Here is a 15,400-nt window from a genome sequence, read left to right on the forward strand (position 1 = left end):
AAGCTCAATATACTCGATACTTTGGGTGCTAGCAATTATTATTTGACATACGATTATATTGCAATAAGGATCCGTGTCCTACTAATAACAGGATGATAATATCCTCTCGAGAAACTTAATAAGTTTATCGTATTAAACCCTGCAGGTGGAATTAGTTCCGATACGATAATAAGTTTAAGTGGTAGCACTCGAGATGTCGTTTATAATTAAACGACTGATTAATTAATTAATTGATCTTCAGAGGAATTAATTAATTAATGGATATTGGATATCTTAAACACGGGGATTAATTAAGTCTAATACTAGCCCTGACTCACCTAAAGAATAATGAGGTAATTCAGTATTAATTTTCTAGTGGAATAAATTAATACTTGTGTCTCGATTTTATTCTGGACTGAATAAGAAAATCGAGCACTGGGAGGCCGAACTTTATTCAAGCTAGTAGATCCCCGCTTGGCCCAATAAAGACTTAGCTTCTTATAGGGCGTTCGCCACTTTATTTCTCACTTAAGTCTTTGGGCTTTGTCTTAGTTTAATTAGATGATGTGCTTATTAAATAGGATTTTAATACCCAGTATAAATAATAGGTACAACCCTAATTCTAATTACTTGTGACATTACGTAAAACCAAAAAGAGAAAAATATGTGAGAGCACAGAAAGTGAGGCAGCGCGTTTCCCTAGGAAAATAAGAGGACTTGAAGATCGTTGCCATCCAACGTCAAGTCTTACCGTGGGAACAAGTTGAAAGATCAACACTAGAGTCAATCATTGCCGGATTTGCAAGTAAGATTCTATTCTCTTGCTATAGACACATGGTTTTTATATGTATTCGTTTGATATCCGAAATGGATCACAGGCACGTGAATCGTATGTCAAAATATGGTTCCTTCATCAGCTACTCCATTTTGCTGTGGAGTTCTTGCTGCGGAGGTTTGGTGACTGATTCCTCTTTCCTCGCAGTATTTTCGAATAACTGAATTGAGGAATTCAGTCCCTCTGTCTGATCTGATACTGGTGATGTTAATCTCATTTTCAACACTAAGTCTTTTCATCAGTTTTGGTAGTTCCTTTAGTGTCTCACTTTTCCTGTATAGAAAAATAACCCAGGTATATCGTGAATAATCATCTACTACTACTAGGGTGTATTTTCTACCGTTATAACTTTTGGGAGACACTGGACCGAAAAGATCCATGTGAAGCAGTTAAAGAATCCTTTCAGAGGAGTGTCCTGTTTTTGACTTGAATGAAGTTCTGATTTGCTTTCCTCTTTGACATGCTTCACATTCTTGCTTCTTCTGAAACACAATAGAAGACAATCCTTCTACCAGTTGATGTTTAGCAAGTTGTTGATTATTTTGAAATTGAGGTGGTTGAGCCTTCTGTGCCATAGCTAGTTGAGCTCTGAGTTGCTTTTGCTGATGAGGCATGTTTCAGGTGAGCTATCTTCCCATGATACGACGTAGATATTTTCTTGCCTGATTCCTCTCAACACCACCTTCTTCTTGTTGTTTCTCACAGTGAACTCATCCTTCTTGATCTTCACTGCGAATCCGCTGTCATAAAATTGACTCACAGACAACAGGTTATGTTTTAGTCCAGAAACATAGCTAACATTACTGATACTGGCGTTACCCATGTTGAGTACACCACAACCTTTAGTTTCTCCTAGTGAGTTGTCTCCGAATGCAACTTTTGATCCTTCTCAACATATTGCGTTAGATATTCTTTGTAGCCTATCATGTGCTTCGAACAGCCACTGTCTATATACCATGTTTTGTTTGAAGCTTTAACTTCTTCCTTCTTCTTATGTTTCCTGGTTTTGCCCTGCAAGGAAGAGTTACTTTTGGTACCCAATCAATGTTTGGGTCCTTTATCATTAGTTAGTGTTCCTTCACATGATGTGGATTTGCTCTTATCCCAGTCAGGTTGGAAATATGAGTCCAAGTAACCTACATGGTGCAAACTGTCAGCTTGGTAAATCAACATATAATCCCTAGTACGCTTTAAGTACTTGATTATGTGTTTTACTGCTGTCTAATGCACATATCTGATGTTAGACTAATATCTTGCTACCATACCTACTGCATAGTTGATATCAGATCACGTGCATAGCATCACGCACATAGGACTACCTACGGTGGAAACGCTATGTCATAGGAGACATGTCCTTAAACAGAGGATCGCCATGTCTACAAGATAGCAAGTCTTCCTTGGCGGTCTGCATGCTAAAATGAGCAATGATAGTAACAATGTAGGTTGCTTGGGAGTGGGTTATAGTTCTCTTCTTGCGATCCCTTGTAATTTTGATCCCAAGAATGTAAGGGGCGTCTCCCAAATCATTCATCTAAAACTGCTCGGATTACTATTTCTTTACATCTAATAATACCTTCTCATTGTCACCAATAAGCAGAAAATCATCTAAGTCAATCAATATTGTATTGGTACACAAAAGTATCGTTAAGACACTGGCTAAATTCATAGAATTTTACCGCCTCGTTGAAACGTATGTTCCAGGACCGTCAAGCTTGCTTAAGGCCATAAATTCACTTCTAAGGCTTCTATACAAGATGATCTTCATATTTCTTCACATAACCCTTGGGTTTCTGCATATAGTTAACCCTATCGTCGTCAAGGTAGTCGTTTAAAGAACGCAATCTCGACATTTATTTGCCAAATCTCAAGGTCGAAGTGAGCTGCTATCGTCAACTTGTTTTCATGGATCTCTTCAGATTTTGTACTCATGCATTCAATCATGTTCCACATTTCTCGTGCAGTTGTGGATTTTGAGACTTTCAGAGCATGAGCATCATTCAGAGTGTTCATGATGATGCTTTTTTGGCATGGTTTTAGAGGTTGTGGATTTTCTTTTCATCAGGAGTGAACTCTTCTACTTTCTTCTCGGCATATTCGTAAAAAGGTTCTCCTCATTCAATGGAACAACACGCGTAATCTTTTCTTTGATAATGATGGGCCTAGTTTGAATGACTTTCCACATCAAACTATGATCCACTGAAAGTTTACCTGGATTCTGATTTTCCAAAGCTCACGGTTCTCCACTGAGTACATTGCAAGTGACCTGTGAGAGTTAGAATCCATGACAGTATACAATAAGATGCTCTTGAAATGTAAGGTTTTCGAAAGAAGTGTTCAAATATATCGTGAAATAGAAACAATGGTCTGTTAGATCCACTACTCTGATACCACTTGATGGAGTGTATACCAGTGTCTGGGGGAGGGGGATACACCAATTAAAACTTTTTTTTCTACTTGAGAAAGACAAAACAAGTTCAGTAGAACAACTGCAAAGTCAGGTGACACGAGATCTCTACACTAGTCGTGATCTAACTTAGTCCAGATAGTATTATATTAGAAAAACGTTAAACAAATTTCAGATGTTGATCGGTTAGTAAACCTACTGACAGTTGAAGAGCTTATCAGTTGGCCAGATTAATAATCGGGAACGAATGTGGTGGCTTTAGTTACTCATTTTGTTCAGAAAACCTTAATAAAAAACTTGTCATCTCATGCACTTTAGTCCAATTAACTTTGATAACTTTAAGTATGATGTAGTGTAAGTGTGTCGATTGTATGACACTTGATATAAGAGATATAGATACTGAAAAGAAAAGCACACAAAATGTTTAACGTGGTTCAGAGTAAACTAATCCTCTATCCACGATCCTGATTTAACAGAAGAATCCAGTTCACCTTTGGATTCCTAATAGATAAACTCAAAACTAATTACAACGTTGAATCATTATAGGGGATTCGGTATATCATCAAAACATGGAATTTTCCCAAGAAAATCGATTTCGGTTAATTGCGCGCAATTTCAATAGAAAATGACGTTTCAGTAAGTAATACGATGTTTTATTCGTCAATTTATAAGAGGCCATGTCAGCATTAAATTAAGCTGAAATCAACTTTTTAGTAAAATCAGTTGAATTTTTAAGTTCTGCAAAATCAAAATTTGGTCAAACTTCAGTAATCGACATGTAATGCTTTAAGGGTTAATTGTCGTAAAATCCATATACTTTCACAAATTTTGATTTTTTCCCATGACCTATAAATTTTTTGTGACAATCCATGAATTGAAAAATCATTCAGGATTTTCCAACGTTTATGAAACAACCCCAAATTAAATCCTAATTGGCAACCTGAAAGCCAGCGTGGCTATGTCGTCCGGTAACTTCAACGACGTCATTTTTATTTGAGTTGGTCTTGGGTGCGGTCAACCGCATAGGATGCGGTTGAATTCACTTTGAACCATACTATTATATTGCAGTTATAACAATTCAGAATAAGAAGGAAGAGTTGGCGTAATGGTTGTTACATTGACTTTAAGTGCTATAAAATCCGAGAGATCATGGGTTTGAAACCCCTTAACCACCTCCCAAATAACCCCTTTTTTCGGTTGTTTTTGGTTATTTTCTTTTCTCTTTTTGGCATTTTTTTGCTGTTTTTTTTTTTTATTTTTTTTTCTATTTCAGTTTTTTCTTTCTTTGCCTTTTTATTGTTTCCATTTTATTTTTTTTTGTTTTTTATCCCCTTTTTTAAGGTTGTCTTTTTTTTTTCTTTTTGTTTTTGGCATTTTTTTCTATTTCAGTTTTTTCTTTTGTTTTTTCTCTTTCTTTGCGTTTTTTATTGTTTCCATTTTAATTTTTTTTTATTTTTCTTCTTCTTTTTCATTTACAATATTTTTTTATTTTATTTTTTTATATTTTATTTATTTCAAAGTAATTGTTATTATGACAAAAAAGTAATTATTAATATAGAAAAAATGTAATATTTTTAAAAATATTATATTTATTCATATCAATTTTTATTTATTTTTTCTTACGACAATTATTATTTGACCAAATAACTAAAATTACAAATTTCCCGAGTAAAAGTAACAATTATCGTAAAACAAACTAATAATTCAGAAATATTACATTTCTTCATATGAATAATTACTTTTTATTAAGATAAAAGTGTTAGGTCTGGAGGATCTCGAATAGGTGTATGGGGGGGGGGAATACACCTATAGGCTATTTTTGATATTTGCAAGAGATCAAAACGAAACTTCAAACACAAACTCTGACACCTGTTTACTGAAAAGAGTTTTGACCAAAACAGGGTTGACGACTGATACTGAATACTCTTCAGTAAGGAGTTATCAGTTAAGTCAAAAGAACTTAACTGATGCACGTAAGGCTTCAGTCGAGTTTGATAAACAGAGATGTTATAAATGTTACTGACTATCAGAGGATAGATCAGTCAGACTGATAACACACGCAGCGGAAAACTTTTATTTCGCAATAGCCTGTGAGTTAAGCACGTTGTTAGTCTTAAGTTTCTCTTTGCAATTAATCAGTTTTCAGTTTACGAAAGGAAGAGCACAAGTAAGAACGTAAATACTGAAAGCTGTAAATAACACAGAGATTTTTACGTGGTTCGGAAAACACTTCCTACATCCACGGTCGGTTGATCAGACCAACAACTTCACTCTGCTAGTGCTTACTGGTGCACTGCAAACCTGAACATGTGCTTACAGGTGCACACAACCGAAACAACCAAAGATCCAATCTTCAGTACCAATACACCTTGTTGGATTTCTCACTCCTAGCACGCACTGGGTACTAGGATCTCACGGAGACAGAACGCCTTTCTGAACTCCTTTACAACACAAAGACTCGATTCAGTCGATTGAAGGGAGGTTTGAAAACTTGCCAACTAAACTTCAAAGACTAAGTTCTTTGCAGTTAGTTTTGACCTAGGCTTTGGATACACGAGGTTTGCCTAAGGTCTAAGAGAATTTATGTAATTAGCAGTGACTGATTTTTTGGCTTTGGGATTCTCTTCTCCGATTCAAATTTTGGAGAGTCTGGGCTTTAGCTGAGAAACAATTTTGGCAGAGTTTCAGCTTATGTCGTTGAATCGGTGAAGATTGAAGTGATCCTCGAGCGCTATTTATAGGAGAAGTCTTGAATAGGTCCATTGGCGGAGAAGGTCTTCAAGGTTTCTTCCGTTAGAGAGTATATTTGAACTTGGGCTGAGGCTTCAATCTTCGAGGTTCCTTGTTTGGTGAGAACGGCTATCTTGAAGAGCAGGAGATGCGACATCTCTGAAAAGGTAATCACCAAATAGGAGTGACCTCTGTAGAGAAAGAACGATCCTGAGATCTCTGTATTTAATGCGGCTGTACTTCTGGAGTGCGTGGCTTCCTTTGAATGTTGGAGATTCAGTCTGAGGAAGAATGTTTAACTGATATTTGACTTTAGTATCAGTCCGCCGATTTCACGTGGCACACATTAAGTAATCAGTCAAAATTGATTCTTCGACTGATGTTTCAGTCGGCAACTTCAGTCTTCAGTCTTCCGTCCTTCGTTCTTCAGTCTTCAGTCTTCAGAACAACAACTAAACTAGAAAAAGAACTCTAACACTTGAGTTCGAGCAGTTCTAGTCTATTACAAAAAAAAACCTATTGATTTTGGTATATCATCAAAACAAGGATTAAGATATTTCATTAAGTTCCCAACAAAAAGTAACTTTTTTTTTCTATTTTTCCATTTATTTATGCTTTTTTTTACATATTACATTTATTTATATCAATGGTTATTTTTTCTTACGCTAAAATTTACTTGACCAAATAATTAAAATTACAAGTTTTCGTGAGTAAAAATAACAATTTTCGTGAAAAATGTAACAATTTTGAAATATTACATTTCTTCATATGAATAATTACTATTTACTAAGACAATAGTTACTTTTAATACTAAACCTTAAACCTTGAATACTAAACCCTAAACCTTGAATAGTAAACCCTAATGGTAATATTTACTTTTATAAAGCCTAACATATACATTTGTATTTACAAATGTATACTTATGTCAATATAAGTATTTCTTATCATTTAATATTTTCTACAACCCTAAATCCTGAAGACTGAACCCTAAACACTGAATACTAAACCTTAAACCTTGAATACTAAACCCTTAACCTTGAATACTAAACCCTAATAGTAATATTTACATTTATAAAGCCTAACATATACATTTGTTAGAACAAAAATATACTTATGTCAATATAAGTATTTCCTGTCATTCAATATTTTGTAAACCCGAAACATCGAATACTAAACCTTAAATAATGAATACTAAGCCCTAAACACTGAATACTAAACCCTAAATAATGAATACTAAACCCTAAACACTGGATACTAATTAAATCCTAAACACTGAATACTAAACCTTAAACCTTGAATACAAAACCCTAATGGTAATATATACTTTTATAAATCCTAACATATACATTTGTATGTACAAATGTATACTTATGTCAATATAAATATTTCTTATCATTCAATATTTTTCTACAACCTAAATCCTGAAGACTGAACCCTAAACACTGAATACTAAACCTTAAACCTTGAATACTAAAGCCTAATAGTAATATTTACATTTATAAAGCCTAACATATACATTTGTTAGAACAAATATATACTTATGTCAATATAAGTATTTCCTATCATTCAATATTTTGTCGTAATGAAAAGTAACTATTGATATGATGTAATGTAACGTTAGCAAGTAAATATTTTTGTAAGTGAAAGTAATTGATGTGAAAAAAAGTAATGTCATTTTCACTCGTTAATACTTTTATTCTTAACTATTTGGATCTAATGAGTAAAAATAAACCCTAAATAATCAATACCAAATTCTAAACACTGAATACTAAACCTTAAACCTTGAATATTAAACCCTAAACCTTGAATAGTAAACCCTAATGGTAATATTTACTTTTATAAAGCCTAACATATACATTTGTATGTACAAATGTATACTTATGTCAATATAAGTATTTCTTATCATTCAATATTTTCTACAACCTAAATCCTGAAGACTGAATACTAAACATTAAACCTTGAATACTAAACCCTAATAGTAATATTTACATTTATAAAGCCTAACAAATATATTTGTTAGAACAAATATATACTTATGTCAATATAAGTATTTCCTATCATTCAATATTTTGTAAACACGAAACATCGAATACGAAACCCTAAACACTGAATACTAATTAAATCCTAAATAATGAATACTAAACCCCTAAATAATGAATACTAAACCCTAATGGTAATATTTACTTTTATAAAGTCTAACATATACATTTGTATGTACAAATGTATACTTATGTCAATATAAGTATTTGGTCTCGGGTTCAAATTCTACTGGTCCCCCTTCTCCCCAGCTCCCCTAAGTAAAAAAAAAATGTCAATATAAGTAATTCTTATCATTCAATATTTTTCTACAACCCAAATCCTGAAGACTGAACCCCTAAACACTGAATACTAAACCTTAAACCTTGAATACTAAACCCTAAACCTTGAATACTAAACCCTAATAGTAATATTTACATTTATAAAGCCTAACATATACATTTGTTAGAACAAATATATACTTATGTCAATATAAGTATTTCCTATGAATACTAAACCCTAAACACTGAATACTAAACCCTAAATACTGAATACTAATTAAATCCAAAATAATGAATACTAAACCCCTAAATAATGAATACTAAACCCTAACGGTAATATTTACTTTTATAAAGCCTAACATATACATTTGTATGTACAAATGTATACTTATGTCAATATAAGTTTTGGGAACTTATTGAAATATCATAATCCTTGTTTTGATGATACCAAAATCCATAGGCCTTAACTGTTCGAACTCATGTGTTAGAGTTCTTTTCTAGTTTAGTTTGCTGTTCTGAAGACTGAAGATTGAAGACTGAAGTTACCAACTGAAGTATCAGTTGAAGAATCAGTTCAGAACTGATTACTTAATGCGTGCCACGTGGATTCAGCGGACTGATACTAAAGTCAAGTATCAGTTAAACATTCTTCCTCGGACTGAACCTCCAATGTTCAAAGGAAGCCACATACTCCAAAAGTACAACCGCTTTAAATGCAGAGATCTCAGGATCATCCCTCTCTGTAGAGTTCATTCCTATTTGGTGGCTACTTTATCAGAGGCGTCACATCTCCTGCTCTTCAACATAGCCGTTCTCACCAAACAAGGAACCTCGAAGATTGAAGCCTCAGCCCAAATTCGAAAAGCTCTCTAACGGAAGAAATCTTGAAGACGTTCTCCGCCAACGGATCTATTCAAGACCTCTCCTATAAATTGCACTCGAGGATCATTTCAATCTTCACCGATTCAACGACATAAGCTGAAACTCTGCCAAAATTATTTCTCAGCCAAAGCTTAACATCTCCAAAGCTTGAATCGAAGAAGAGAATACCAAAGCCAAAAATCAATCACTGCTGATTACATATATATTCTCTTAGACCTTAGGCAAACCCTTGTTTACCCAAAGCCTAGGTCAAAACTAACTCCAAAGAACTTGTTCTTTGAAGTTTAGTTGGCAAAATTTCAAACCTCCCTTCGAGAGATAGAATCGAGTGTTTGAGCTGAAAAGGAGTTCAGGAAGGTACTCTGACTCCGTGAGATCCTAGTGCAGGTTCGTGCTAGGAGTGAGAAATCCAACGCGAGTGAAGTGTTGGTACTAAAGATTGGATCTTCAGTATTCGGTTGTGTGCACCCGGCTAAGCACACGGATAGGTTTGCATTGCACCAGTTAAGCACTTGCGGAGTAAAGTTGTTGGTCTGATCAACCGACCGTGGATGTAGGAAGTATTTTCCGAACCACGTAAAAATCTCTGTGTTGTTTACAGCTTTCAGTTTTACATTCTTACTTGTGCTCTTTCAATTGATAAACTGAATACTGATTAAATGCAAAGAGAAACCTAAGACTAACAACGTGATCAACAAAGGCTATTACGAAACAAAGTTATTTTCACTGCGTATGTTATCAGTCTGACTGATCTATCCTCTGATAGTCAGGAAGATTTGTAACATCTCTGTTTTAGCAAACTCGACTGAAGCCTTAACGTGCATCAGTTAAGTTCCAGTAACTTAACTGGTAACTCTTTACTGAAGAGTATTTCAGTATCAGTCGTCAACCCTGTTTGGTCAAAACTCATTTCAGTTAACAGGCATCTAAGTTTGCGTGTAAAGTTTCATTTTGATATCTATTTTGAGATCCCTCTGATTTTAAGAAAAATTGCCTGTAGGTGTATTCCACATACACCTATTCGAGACCCTCCGGACCTAACAATTGGTATCAGAGCAGGTTGTTCGCAAGAATATTCTATTTCTGATTAGGTTCTAACTGAACTAGATCCTTCCGAGGGTAGTTTTCTTTGATCAAATTCGTCTCGAGATTTTTCTTGAGTTTGCATGTTCTGTGGTTCTTTCTTGTACCCAGTGTGTCTTCTTTTCTTTTCATCATGAACAGGATCAAGAAAGACTTCTCCTGCGATTATGTTCATACATACTTTCAAGGAGTCAACGGACTTGATATTGGGTCATTGGATTCTGACCACGACGACAGATTCATCTTTCCAGAAGAAAACCAGAATCCAACCAACTCACAGTCAGAAGGAACTTGCAGATATGATCAAATTCGACAAGAGTATCAAGACCTAAGAATGAGATTTGAAAATCTCCTTAGGGAGCACAGACAGATCCTCAGAGAGATTCTCTATGTGCAAGATGCTCGAAGGACACTAATGCGCTATGTCTCATACGAAGACGAAGCTGATCGAAGAAATATTCAAGAGCGCAGACTGATCAACGGACTGAAACTCCTTCAGTCTCAGAAACAAGAACTTCTGTCACGTCTTGAAGAAACATAGATTGACTTCAAAAGGACGTAAGAAGTATTTGAAGAAATGATTCATGAAGAAACACTTCAATTCAGAAGAAAGATGAAACAAGAGAATAAAGTGCAACAACAGTCGTCAACGATGTAGTTGAAGGAGAACCAGTCATCTATTTAAGGGGGAACTTCCACTGTAGTCAACGACTAATCAAGTAATGGTCAATGTGTAAGTTTCTCTCAACAAGTTCATATGTTTCTTTGATTGTGTTCCTTTACTTATTTCGACTAAAAACTGTCTTTAGGCTGATGTGTCATAAAATTTACATCTTCATTTTCTCATAAATGACACGTAAAATTTCGCATAATTATGGATGTCACACGTTTGCACGATCCCACCCTTTTTACTAACAAGCGGATTGATCCACGTGCCACGTCTCCATTTGCACGGATTTCAAAAGTTTATTGAAATCGCCTTGTGCACGAACTTCCATATTCTCTTCAAAATTGTTTCATCTTCTGAAAAAGATTTACTCAATCTCTGAGAAATCATTTATGCCAAAACTATCGAGTGTGCTTTCTCTCTAAGACTAATAGTGAATTCCACAGTTCAATCTCTGTGAGAACATTTTCTAGACTTTTGCAGAAACCTCCCATTTCAAAATCTACACATGGCAAAATTCACAAAATTCATCTCTCAACAAGCAGTATGTTACGAGCCCATCGTTACATCCGAGGCTCTTCAGAGTCTCACTGAACATGTCAAGATTAATGAGATCTTGGAACGCCATGGATGAACAAAGTTTCTTCAAAGCTCGCCAGAATTCCTTCTCGATGAACAGATCATCAGAGAATTCTATGACAACATCCAGACTGATGAGTCAACTGGTAACTTCACAGCGGATATCAATATCTTCACCAACAAAGATTTTTCAGAATCAACGAAGTTCACCGTCAATGTCTCTCGAGCAGCAAAAGAACCGTTCAATTTTTCAGCAGAAGGACCAGCTCCATTCTTCACGGATGATGAAGCCACCGATCTCATGAGAGATACACTGATGAATGATGCATCTTCCGATCTCAACATCACAGACGTCTTAAGCATGTCAAGACTGCATCCTTATCTCAGACCAGTTGCCAAAATGATCAAGAAATGTTGGTTTGGCATTCTTGGATCGCCTGGTCATCTCTCAAGACCACACAAATTGGTACTGATTGCTTTACTTCAAAAAGGCCCATTTAACTGGGAAAGGGCCTATCTTCAGATTCTGGCTGAAGAAAAGAAGGAGACTCATTCCTTTCGACATCTTCGTCAAGGAACAAGAGTTTCATCATTGATACTTCACAGCACGAAAGAAATTCAATGTTTCTGGAAGAACACCACTCAAGTGTCCTCAACAATCTATCTCGTTGAAGGACAGAAGAGCTCAACCAAAGGAATCTCCAACCTGGTTAGTAAAACTCCTGGTTCAACAGCAGAGGCATTCTACAGAACTCGAGGTTCAGTCAAAAGGAACCTTGACAGTTCCTCATCCCCAGTCAAGATCTTACTTGACTTTCCTCAACAACCACTCAATGAGAATTCTGAAGAAGCTGTACAAAAGAATACAGAGGAAATGCAAATTCCAAACGTCGAGACCGCTCAGCAACAACCACCATCATCCACTGTTCCTTCACAACGACAAGAAGAACGACAGTCAAAAGAGTCACATGCAGCTGACAAAGATGGAGATCGTACAGAAGAAATCGTTCCTCCTCTCAAAGGATTCTTCCACTACTGCCTTGACAGCTTCAACATGAAGGTCAAGTTTGCAGAGCCTGCTGATCTCAATGCTGCATCCTCATCTTCAGTGACTCCGCTCGCTCTTCTCAAGAATTATGTGACACTTCTGGCTCAACACTGTGTCACAACCACCTTTCCCTTACTCATGGCAACCGAACATGCTGAAGAGTTTTAAGACCTCGTCAGCTACTTCTTCTTCATCTTCGTCAAGACCTTGCCAAAATCTCAATTTCAGGGAATTGACGAAGTTCTCACTGATGCTGAAATGGATGCTCTAGAGAGCAGCGTCTTTGAAAAATTCAAAGTCACAAATCTCTGGGATGCTATCCATGACTGGTCTCCCAACTTGAAGCTGTACCTAATCTCCAAAGGCCTTCTCAAGGAAGATGACATCAATGATGCTGAAGCTCACCCTGAGTCTCCACCTCGTCAGACTGTTCCCTCTGACACAAGGAATGAAGACTCAGCTGATGAAGATCAAAAGTCAGCAAGGCCTCTCACCGATGAAGAAATTCAGATGATGGATGAAAGGCTGATCATTCAAGAAGAGGCGACTTATGAGCTCAAAGTCAAACTAGCCTTTCTCAAATCTACTGTCATGCATCTTCAACAGCAATTGGGAATTTAGACCAAATCCAACACTGTGCCCGAATCTCGCCTCAACGACAAGCAAGAAGAAGACAAAAAGGGAAAAGGGAAGAAAGATGAAGAGTCGACTGAAAGTCCTTAAAGAAGACAAAGCAAGAAACTTCGCATCAACTAAGGACAAAGGAAGGTCAAGAATGTCAACTGTTTTAAAATTTCATATCTGTAACTGATATTCTTGAATTGATTTGTCTACTTCCATTTGTTCAATTTTACCTTGCTTTTCTCAACTGTTGATGAAATGAATCTATCTCATTTTTACTTTTCCTCGGTTCTCTTCCTTCCAATCACTTTTGTCATTTGTTATGATGATCACTGACTATCAAATCTAGGGGAAACGCTGTTTAGTTTATTTCAGTTATTGTTTTGTCTCCTAACTGACTGTTGGGAACTTGTTTGAATTAGCACTTACTTTGACTGATAAGAGAAGAAGATGAATTTTTGTCTTACTCTTAACTGGTGACTGTGTTTTACTTTTGGACTTGGTTAATTCAGAAAACCTCTTTTGAACTTTTCATTTCAAATCATTGCATAAATTGTTCACCGCCTATTTTCAATTAGTAAGAGATTGCGTTTAATATTCCTCATCATCGTGAATCTCTTATTTTAAGGTATTTTTCTGACGGGCATTAATTACAGACCTCAAAAATCATTAAATACGACTTGGCACCCGGATTTCAAACCGCCAATGTCTTTTCAATTGCCCTAGTAACACTCCATCTTCCACGATCACACTTCATCACCACGTCCAGCACATTGTCTCCACTACTCACGTCTCTCACTCTCCCCTAATCATTACATTTTCATCTTCTCTTTCGCATTACTGCTAACCATCTTCCACAGCCATCAACTGTGAGAACTCTCTCCTTTCCAAAAACTCACTTTTTGCAGATTCACAGAATGTCTAAATCCGACGGAGAGAAGTCTGATGCCCAGAAGGACGATTGCCTCACTAAAGGAGTCAGATACGACCAGTCAGTGGATTATCCTTCACTCGAAAAGAAATCAGAATATCCTAAAGTAGATGAGATCTTGATTCAACATCAGTGGAAGACCTTCGTAACAAAGGAAGCTGACTATTTTCTCGTCGACGTTGTTTGACAATTCTATCAGAATATGAGATTCAATGATTCTGGTGAACTCTTCTCCAAAATATCTGTGTTCACAACCCCAGACTTCTCAATCAAACAAGAAGAAACGCTCAATGTTACAGAAATTGTCAGAAATCTGTTCAAACTTCCGAACAGTGGTCCCTCACCCTCATCTATTTCAGATGAAGAAGCAAATGTCACCCTCAAAAAGGCATTGAAGAATCCAGACAAGACAGCTGAAGGGACGCTTGTTCTATCCCTTCTCGAGTCTGAATACACTCTTTTAGGCAAAATCGTACAAAAATGCTGGATAGGCGCAACTGGAAATCCAGACAAGGCTTCGCAGCCTCAGAAGAACATTTTGGCTGCTCTCCTGAAGGACGGACCCTTCAACTGGGAAGAGGCGTATCTCAAGCACCTCTTCAGCGAGGGTCAGAACACAAGGCCGGCAAATCTACTTCGACAGAGAAACAGGGTTTCCCAAATTATCATTCAAGGGACGAAAGATTTCCCTATTGTTTATTGGCCGGAGACACTGCCATTTTCAGACAGCTACCGACTTCTCAAACTTGCAAAAGGTGAACCTAAACCTTCTCCTAAAACGAAGGTAATCATACTCTCCTCCCCTGAGTCAACTGAATCAAAAATCCCTGAACTCTCCACTTCAAATCTTACCATCCCCACAAATGTGCCCCATCGATCTCGTTCCACCCTTCCAAAAATGACATCCAAGAAAATCTCCAAATCAAAACCTAAAACTGCCTCAAAGAAGCCTATCTCTCCTAAATCCAAAGGCAAGGTTGTTTTGGAAACTACCTCTGAACTAACTCCCACTGGTTCATCTGATAAAAGCCAAGCAGTCACAGCACTGCAGTCCGAAGCTCAACAAGATGCAACGAATCACCTACGACATCTTCTTGGTGATTTTAATACATCTCTAAAAGTCTATCAGAATCTTCATAGACTTCTCACCTACACATTCCTGAAGACGGCTCCCTGCCCTCAGGTCAACAGTCTTCAAAACACAGAAACTGAAGACTCATTTGAGATGGAAGAAGCCTCCTTGATCAGCCTCTTCCAAATTACGAGAATCTGCGATGTAATCTACGGCTTTGACAAATTTGCCATGGATTATCTTGAATTCCTAGGCTACCCCGGACGCACAAT

This window comes from Salvia miltiorrhiza, chromosome 6 (genome assembly GCF_028751815.1).
Source record: "Salvia miltiorrhiza cultivar Shanhuang (shh) chromosome 6, IMPLAD_Smil_shh, whole genome shotgun sequence".
In the NCBI taxonomy this organism is placed as follows: domain Eukaryota; kingdom Viridiplantae; phylum Streptophyta; class Magnoliopsida; order Lamiales; family Lamiaceae; genus Salvia; species Salvia miltiorrhiza.